Source organism: Myotis brandtii, unplaced genomic scaffold (genome assembly GCF_000412655.1).
Source record: "Myotis brandtii unplaced genomic scaffold, ASM41265v1 scaffold115, whole genome shotgun sequence".
In the NCBI taxonomy this organism is placed as follows: Eukaryota; Metazoa; Chordata; class Mammalia; order Chiroptera; family Vespertilionidae; genus Myotis; species Myotis brandtii.
In genome coordinates, this window is record NW_005353967.1 from 4,028,187 (window position 1) to 4,038,326 (window position 10,140).

The window sequence follows — 10,140 nt, forward strand, 5'->3', positions numbered from 1 at the left end:
TTTTGTACCATTTGGTTTTACCACTCATACAGTTCCCACAAATTGGAAGTATGCTTGAAAACTAATCTCTAGGTGAAATATTTGCAATGTCAAAAATCTCTTAGAATAGGAAAAGTTTTTGTTGCCAAAACCACAACTGTGAACTATAGCAGGTACTTACATTGAATTTCCAAAAGCAGAACCACAAACAGAAGTCAACATTAGAATCTATAGGGATATAGTCTTTAATTCTTGACTTCTATGTTCATGTTATATTGCAAAGATTATTACACATATTATGGCAGACTTCTAACTATTTGCAAAAATGCACTTTTCTCTTTTTCCTTAGTAATTTCACCCTGTGATTTTTAGGTCAGGCTCATGTTTATTGGTAACAAAGACTACATTTCCTAGCAACCCTCATAAATGATGTGGCCATGTACCTACATTCTGACCAATGGACTATAGGAAAGTAAAAAATCGAGGTCCTTAGAAGTATTCTTTAGCCTCCACTTCTTTCCTCTGCTCCTCACCCATTGTCTCTTTACTGCTAAATGCAAAGATAGTGTAAAAGCTGATATTAAGAAGCTATCTTGGACCATGAGATGTCCTCAAGATAAAACCTGGGTCATTTACACCATCATAGACCTCACCAGCCTTGAACTAACAACTTTCAAACTTCTTAAAAAGGAAGGAGAAAAGACCATCTTGTTTTAGCCATCAAAATTTAGTTTTTGTTCTTATTACTTATACTTAAATCTAATCCTAACTTATACAGTGACCATAATGTCATCTATTTTTTATCAATCAAGTTAGTAAAACTTAGTAAGAAAAAAGATATGAAAATCTCTAGCAAATTACCTGGCACAGACTAGGATTTCTGTATATAACAGTTAAATAGTCTATCAAATGTTTCCAAAAACACATCAATTCAATTAATAAAATCATTATTTGAATAAAAATATAATCAATCCAAAAGCTGTTATTTTGAATAAAAATATAATCAATCTGAAAGCTGTTAGACACTCTGAAAGCTGTTAGACAATCTAAATAAGGACCTGTGAGTGTTAATGTATACAATTGGACTTGTATGTATACATTTTTGTAGGGTATATACCTAGAAAAGGAGTTGCTGGGTCATAGGATGTGTGTGTATACATTCAGCATTAGTAGACACTAACATATAATTTCCAAAATCGCCCTTCCAATTTACACTTCCACAGAGTTTATATGAGACTTCTAGTCACAAATTCAGAAACACTTGTTCATTTACTTATTTATTTTATTTTATTTTAAACATTATACTGGTTATGTAGTAGGTGTCATTGCATTTTTAATTTTCATTTCTCTGATAACTATGAGATTATATCTTTTCATATATTAATAGCCATTTGGAAGGCTTCTTGTGAGCTATGAATATTTGTTTCTTATCCATTTTAAATTAGGTGAAGTGTTTACCAAGTACATGTACTTCAACTACCACATCCCACTTTGTAGCTTGCCTTTTTCTTCTCTCAATAACATCGTTTGATGAAAAGAAGTGCGTTTCCATTTTGTGTCAGAATTCTCATTTATAAAATGAAGAGATCAGTGTGATTTTGCCTTTAAATTCTCCAAGAGCAATTAATCTTGTAATCTATACAAAGTCTTTTGAGACACAATTTAAGAAAAATCCACTCAGCTGGTATGGCTCAGTAGATTGAGCATTGTCCCATAGACCAAGAGGGCATGGTTTGATTTCAGGTCAGAGCATATGCCCAAATTGAGGCTGGATCCTGATCCCCAGTGGGGGGCATGCAGGAGGCAGCAGATCTATGTTTCTCTATCTTAGATATTTCTATCTCTCTCCTTCTCCCTCTCTCTCTCTCTCTCTCTCTCTCTCTCTCAAAAAATAAAAATAAAAAAATTTTTTTTAAAAAAAATTAGAATCCTAAGAATAAATGAAAAGTCCCTTAACTGGAACCCTCCTGTGGTTCTACCTCTCTGGCCATTGACTCTCAAAAGACTTTGTCTTTAATTCTGTCATCACATTTCTTTTGATGCCTTTACAGCAATACGCAGATGCCCCCTTATTGTAACTGATGCTTACAAAAAGAAGGCTCAGGTGGGCTGTCTTTCTGTCCTAAAATAATGCAGAGCATTTTTAATGTGGAAAAGATGGCAAGTGTTATTTTCTGCAATAGCTACGGGAGCCAGAACAACCCCAATTCTCTTTCCAGTACCTCTTGTTGTTTGTATTTTAAGTTATTTATTTACCTACATAAATCATAGCAAAGGCATTATTTGTCTCTTGAGTAAGTTTTATCATAGACTCTTAAAAATGGATGTACTGCGAGGGCAATTTAATGTTTGTTCGGATTTTTGCAGACTCTCAGCAGGTTCAAGAATCTGGAAAGATTTTTTTAGAACTTTTCTGAGGGGGGGGGGGAAGAAAGCAACTTTTATAGCTCTGCAAAATAGGATTCCTTGCCTACTAAGAAACATTCTTAAAACCCTCCTGCAGCTTCCATAAAAACACTTTATTTAGCAGCTCTTTGCATTTTGAATATGTCCAAATCTTTAGGGACATAATTTATTTGTGGAAAATATATTTTTATTTTTTATTGTGTTTTTATACTGTGTTTTATACCCTTTTACAAGATGTTCTTGTATAGGTCCTTAATTTCATATATTCTTATACAAATTTATCGGTGCTTTGCATGTGAATATTTTCCAGTTTTTCAATGTCAAGAAAAAAAAAATAAGTGAAGGAAAGCCAGCCTGGGAGTGAGAGATTTGTGTGTGTAATCTAGTGGAATAGGGACCACATATTTCTACTTCTTCTTAATTGTAGATATGAAAGATGTATAGATTACCATGATGTGTGTCAGAACTATTACAAATATATTGCTCAAAATTTGTTATTTTTTTATTGAGGCTTTTTGCAGCTTGGAGGGAGAACCATTTCTATAATGTTGACATTGTCTTAAGTGGAGTTTTGATGGGGCCCTTGGAGTCTTCGTCAAGAGTTCCAATTCAAATAACATAAACAAAGCATTACCACCACCGGGATCCTCCGAGAAGCAGGATGGGGGAGGTTCAAAGGACAGTACTGATCATTTGCTTTATATATTTACCCAGGTTGTTTTCTCTGTAACAACTTTATGTTGTTTTCATTACTTTTAAATAAAGATAAAATATTATAGTAATTTCTTATAATTATTATGTACGAAAATATATTGCTAATTGGGCTATTGGCGGTATTACAGACATTTAACACCAGATGCAGGAGTTATGCTGAGCTGCTGTTTGAACTTCATACTGTAACTGCAGTCAAAATACATGCATTATTAAAAGCACTCTGTTAAACTCTACCACTACATTTCCTTCTACACAATGGGAGTTGCTATGAAGTAGTTCTAAGAATGTGTTAGAGAGTTAGAGGCTGTCTTTCGGACAGAATCAGACAAGTTTGTCCAGTAGAAAGAGGGGGCCATGGAGCTCTAGGATGATTCTGAACCTCGCCGGTCAGAAGACAAAGTCGCCTCTCCTTATACCCAAGGATACCATCCTGTGGGAAGGAGAGCTCTACTGTATACCTGTTCAAGTGTAAGCATCATCCAAAGTGATGAGCAGGACAGCTGAAGGCCATATCCCTATGAGAAAGTATCTCACAGGCTGGCACATGTGGTCGTGGGTGGTCAGGTCAAGACCCCGCCTGGCAGTGGCCTGGAGCTGGTTCCACAAGAACTGACAAGGAGTTGGAGCCTATGTTTTTACTGAGCCTGTCAGTCAGGGTTATGGCTGAGTAGGGCACTCAAGCCAGCTTATTCTGAGAGGTAGGGATAGGGAGGAGGACAGTTCATACACTTCCTTTTTCTGTCCAAAGGAGACACAACAAACTAAATAGGACAAGTTAGTTTTTCTTTATGTTTCCATCTCTATGTGTCTCTGTATTGGGGCTTGGCTCAAAAAGGCCCCTCTCTGCTCATGTGAGGCCCATCCAGGAAAAGGATGCTCCTGCTCTCACTCTGCACCCATCTACCTTGCTCAGCCCTGACAAGTCAGGCTGATAGCATAAATTTTGAATGTGAGCTTGTGAGCTGGGATATACATTTTTGTATTTTTAACATCCTTTCCATATCCACATCCTCCTTTTCAGTGGGAAGCTGGTCCTTAGCTGCCCTGACACAAAGTATGGTCAGATCCTGGGCAAGAGAGAGACTGAATCCAGCTCTGTCCACCTGCCAGCGGCTTCTCCACTCCTCAACTGCCTCCCCTGAACTGTTGAAAAAGTGACAACTGCAGCCTTGTGCTGAAAGGGGTGACATTTCATGGGGACACCATGTGAAATTCCCTCCTTGGCTTGTGCAGTTGTCAGGGAGCTAATTTCCCAGGAGGGTCTAGTCACTGCCAGGCAGCAGGACCTCCAGCCTGGGAAGGTCGGCCACAGCTGCTTGAGCACAGGAGGGAGGTAAATTATTTCCCCGTTCCTATATCAGAGACTTTGGGGCCTCCACAAATATTACTCTAAAACTCACTAACGCATCATGATCAATAAATCACTCAATGATCTAGTTGTGACACAGTCATTTAAAAAGAAAAATCAGCCTTTGTGGTGAATGTACAGCATCTGGACTGTAGGGGGTGCAAGAGCTCCACTTCCTCCGGGGCTGCACTGTGTCTCCACGGGTCAGACCCCACATTGAATAGGCCTTTATCACCACAACAGAGCCAGCTCTTCTATGAATCCAGCCCTATGAGAAAGAGGATCAAATCAGCATGCCTTTTGACAGTGTAAGCTGCAATCTTAAACCCAAAGCTGTGAGTGAGAGCTCAGAAGAGGAGCGAGCTTGTAGGCAGCCTATGAATTGCCCGCGAGAGCCCCCCTCTGCCAAATCTGTGGGATCAGTTCAGTTGATTACAAGAAGACTTTCTTACCCTAGACATGAATGCACAAACTGGCTGCTTTTGTGGAGGCCAGTGTCACAGAAAACATAGCAGAGAGGTTGTTTTTGCCAAGAAGAAAGATGATCAAAGGTTCCTGCAAAAGGATAAGTGGGTAAATGGATAAATGGGTAAGTGGATGGTCCTAATTCGGTATGAGACAGGGACTGAATTTTCTGGGCCCTTATTAAAAATTGTTACACCTAATTCACGTGTATGATACAAGTGCCATGTGACAAGATATGCCCTAACGATAAAATTCATATAAGCATGCACATTGATGGACGTCTATAGGGCCCATGACTGATTTTCCAAATGGACTCAGCACTGCTCACACTTCCGCTCAGCACAGAGACATGTCTGGTTCCAGTCCCCAACAGGATGGGCCAGACCTGGAATCACTGCACAGAACAGAGTCAGGGGTGAGGCCGAGGCAGAAAGGCTAAGGGAAGTTAGAGGCTCCCTCCTGATCATAGTTCCAGACCAGCAGAATGTCTTTGTAAGCATTTTCATTTTGTAGGCTATAGTTTTGTCAGTCAGTGTATAAAATTGCAATCTACTCAGTGATATGATTAAAAAGTAGTAATTTTGACCATATTTAAGGGTATCTGCTCCTTCTGAATGATGATTATAGAAAATATTTGTGACCTGATTATTTCAATATATTCTGTGTATGCCACACACAAGCCATATTTAGTTATTCTTAAATGGGGCAAAAGACACAAATACTGTGGGAATGGTTTCTAAACGCAGTTATGAAAACACTTCTTTTTCCTTTTTTTAACAACAGATGATCATACTGCCTTGGAATAGGGTGTGTGAGGAGTAGGCTGGAGATTTATGGGACCCTACGTAAGTAATCAACAACCCACAATAACCACTCAAGCCCGGGCCTAGTTGACAAAACTCTTTTGCCCCACTAGAAGAATGAGGACATTAATCTATTAGACTGATTGGGATAAAGTTGGAAAATGATAAACTCCGTAGCTATGACTGCCTGTGTCCCTGTGTCCCTGAGCTTTGTCCACATTGGCTAACCCCACGCTCTGCCTCCCTGCTGCCTGTGGACCTCAAGTTGTCAAAAGTAAGAACCTTCTGGAAGGTCCGCCTCTCAGGCCACTGTAAAACCTGGAGTGCCATTTTTAGGCCTCCACCCCGCATCCCAAGAAGTCTCTAAAAAGAAATGGTTCGGACAGAATATTGGAAGGGGTGCATATGAGCCATTGAATTCACCTACACCCAAGATAAAGCCCTGGGGGGGTCCCATCAGCAGCTCCTACTGAAGGGTGCAGTGGGAAGAGTTTGGGTCCAGGAAGGGAAAGAGAGAGCACAGCATTTGCAATCTCTGGATGAAAGCTGTTAGCTCCTGCTCGAACCCTCTCTTCCTAGATGGCCACTCAGCACATTTGAAGAGCACAGGCTCACGTAAGTGCTTAAGTCCTCAGAGCACTTAAGGAAATGAAGGAAGGCTTGATCCGCTCTTCAGTCTGAAATAATGAGTCAGAGGGGATTACGGTAAAAAAAAGAACAAAAGTGGTAAATTTGTTTGTAGTGACAGAAATAAGACTTAAGCGAAGACACTTATGCATGTATCCAATTCCCAGACTAACTGTATTGTTAAAAAAAGAAGAAGAAAAGAAAATGTTCAGAAACTGTCTTTCCACAAGCAATAATGGGGGAATAGGGCGCCAACAACTGGGAAAGTGGGTCTAAATCGCTGATTAATGTTCAGGGCAGAGGGAGGTGGCAGTGCTATTTCTTGACATCAGAGTTGGGGGGTGGGGCACTTAGCCATGGAGGACTGTGTCAGGAAGTGGGGATTTCTATTCTCACAGATTTTTACTAGTAATATTGATGGCAGACCCATAAAACTATAATTAATCTTATAACTTGGTTTATAAGGAAAGTAAATAATAAGCATATCTTTGCCTACTTTGTACTGCTAGCTCCTTCCCACATGCCTTTGACTATATATTAAAAAAGAGCAAAGGTGAAATTTTTGAAAGTTTTTCTTTTTAGGTCACCTGGTTACATTTTTTTCCTTCCACATTAGGACAGTAGAATCAGTAACTTCTTCCTCAGCCAACCAGAGTGAGTGGAGGGCAAATTGATCACCATGCCCTGTGCATGTGAGACCTCATAGGTAAATGCCCACATTCTCGGGTTCACAGCTGTGGGTTTGACTGGCTCTAATAGGTGGATATAGGATTCTCTGCCCCGTGGTTGAGCTCCATCTGAGAAAGTGACCTGTGTCTAATCGACAAATTGACACTTAGAACAAAATGCCAGCACCTGGGAAACTCTCTATACTTTTCATAATCTACAGAATCATTGATTGTCAGGGGACTCTCTACATCATACTGACATTCTTTTCTCAACTTAATGGTTTGTTTTATTATCTGGGAGGTTCTCAATTGAGTGCCATTTTGTTAACCCTCTGCGGGCACTGAGCTCACACTGAGTTATGGGCTTACAGGCGGTGCTCTGCCCCTGGACCACCGAGCAGGACAGGATCTGGGCACCCAGGTCCTGGGGTCCATGGAGCACACTTCACTCTGGAAAAGGAGAAAAAGGCTTGTCTTCCTCTGCTCTGCCATTTTAGTGACTCCAGTCATGTCTCAACCCAGGATTAAATGTGTTTCTGTCCCTTTTTGAACACCTAAACCAGGGTGACTTACAGGACATTGTTTAGAAAGTGCTGCAATGGGTTCTTTTGAAATCAATTTTATATACTTTAAACATAGACAAGCATTGGAATTCATTTTTATTTTTAGGAAACTTTGATACCTTAGGAAATCTGAAGATCCAAGTGACCTGTTAATATTTCAGAAGGTGTATATGGACCCTATATGGTGATATAATTGTGTTTGTTTGCTAAATTTTCTTTCAAATTGAATTACTTTAAACTTCTGTTTGGTATTCTAACCAGACTGGAAAGAACAATTTTATTTATATAAACAAAAAAGGTGCAACTCAGTAAAATATTAATAAAAAAGAATCTAATTTTATGGGAAGTCAGATGCTGCTAGACATTCACCATGACAGGGGCAATAAGATATTTATAACATATTACCAATTATTACATAATTGACTGGACAAGCCATTCAAAGTTTTTAAATTATATATGAATTCTTTAAATCCAGGTATAACTATGTTCCTTCCAAAGCAGTTGATAACAGTTTGTAAATATTTTGCCACTACTTTGCACATATTTCACAGATAGTTTGCAAAAACAGTTTGCAAATATTTTGAAATGCGAAAGGAGAGGAGGAAAAATATGCATAAAGCAGAAGGAGAAAGAGGAGTGAGACAGATGGGAACAAGAAATAAATGCAGCCAGAAGAGAGTGAAGCAGAAGATGGAGAAAGCAACAACACATTGCAAACGTTCTTCTTCAGACTGTTGTTCACCTGAATGCCATAGAATATTGAATACATGACTATGCCATTTCTAACGTGAAGTAGGAACACACAAACATACAAACAAACAAAAAACCCAGAAACTATTGGTTGATGTATGCTCTTGACGGAAATAAGCAGAAACAAGTCAGCATGTCACTAAGGTCTGGGCTAGCTAATATATTAACCTGTGACAATGGCTGGAATTGTGCATGCATCTCAAACATGCTACCTAAGACTTTAACGGAGGGGGCACACCTGGATGATTGCCATCAATGGGTTGAGGCAGGGGGGACGCACACCTGCACACATCAGCCATATCAGCATTTTAATAAGCCCCCACACACCAAATAAACCAGCGTGGACTATGAATACAAGGTCTGAATGTGTGCGTTTTCAGCTTTTGTTTCTTTTGAGAGTTCCCAGGGTACTATTCTGTCCTCGATGAACAGCGAGCTTGCTTGGGTCCTGAGTTAGCTCCTAGGACTGCAGTAACAAAGGACCACAAACTGGGTGGTTTTAAAGAATAGAAACTTATTCTCTCATGGTCTGGAGACCAGAAGTCTGACATCAAGGTGTCAGTGGAGCCTGCTCTCTCAGAGGATTCTGTTCCATCCTTCCTCTTAGCTTCTGTGGCTGCCCTCAATCCTGGTGTTTCTAGGCTTCTGGGCACATCATCCCAGTCTCTGCCTGCACATGTTTGTCTTCACATGACATTGTAAATCTGTGTCTGTATGTCTTCTCCTCTTCTCATAAGGACACCAATCAAATGGAATTCAGGCCCACACTAATGACTTCACTCTAACTGGATTATGTCTGCTAAGATGCCATTTGTGAATATCGTCACATTCATAGTTACCAGGAATTAGCAAATCAACATATCTTTTATTTTTGCAGAATTTTGTGGTTTTATTAACACACATACAATGTGTACACAATCCATCCATTCATTTTCTTCACTGTACAGTCTGGCATTGGGATTGGTGACCCTGATGGCCAGCTGGGCTGCTCTTTCCGCAATAGCTTTGCGGTTCTTTGAGGAGACCTTGTGAGCAATCTCAGCACAGTAAGATTTGTTGCACAGCAGCAGCACTTCAAGCTCCTTGACATTATGGACCAGAAACTTCTAAAAGCCATGGGGCAGCATGTGTTTTGTTTTCTTGTTGCTCCCATAACCAATTTTGGGCATCAAGATCTGGCCCTTAAATCTTCTACGCACCCTATTGTCAATGCCTCTGGGTTTCCACCAGTTCCCCTTAATTTTGACATATCGGTCTGACTGGTGCCGGATGAACTTTTTGCTCCTCTTTTTTATAATCTTGGGTTTCACTAGGGGTCTGAGGACAGCCATGGTGCTTAATAGGAGATGGCTGCCACCTCTTTAGGCAGTGCCCGAGGAAGAGCAAATCAACATAACTTTTGGGGCTACAAAATTTAACCCATAGAGGTGCTCACTGACTTTGGAAGTGAGCACAGCTGCTGCAGCATGGCCTCACTGGCCATCTTCAGGTGACTATGTAAAGCATTGTCAAGGACAGTGCCCTCACCCCTTTCCCCAGCACCATCTACTCACATGCTCCCTGGCCTGCATTGCCACGTATAGTGAGTGGCACTGGGTCAGCCCAAGAAGGGACCCCCAAATTAGAAGATGTTTTAAATGAAGAAGAAATTTGTGTTTCTGAGAATGTCAACTCAAATTGTGGTTTTGTGATTTGCTGTAACTTCTAGTACAAATAATAATTAGCTGAATGCTAAGGCATTTAAAATCTGTTATTCAGTCAAATTCTTCATCTTAATATAACACCCTATTTTCAATTATCCTGATAAGAGAAAATAA

At 40.1% G+C, this 10,140-nt stretch overlaps 1 pseudogene; it reads right to left on the reverse strand.

Annotated features, from left to right (window-relative positions):
- Positions 1 to 6,338: 6,338 nt before the first annotated feature.
- Positions 6,339 to 9,654, reverse strand: LOC102261825 (annotated as a pseudogene).
- Between the last annotated feature and the right edge of the window lie 486 nt (positions 9,655 to 10,140).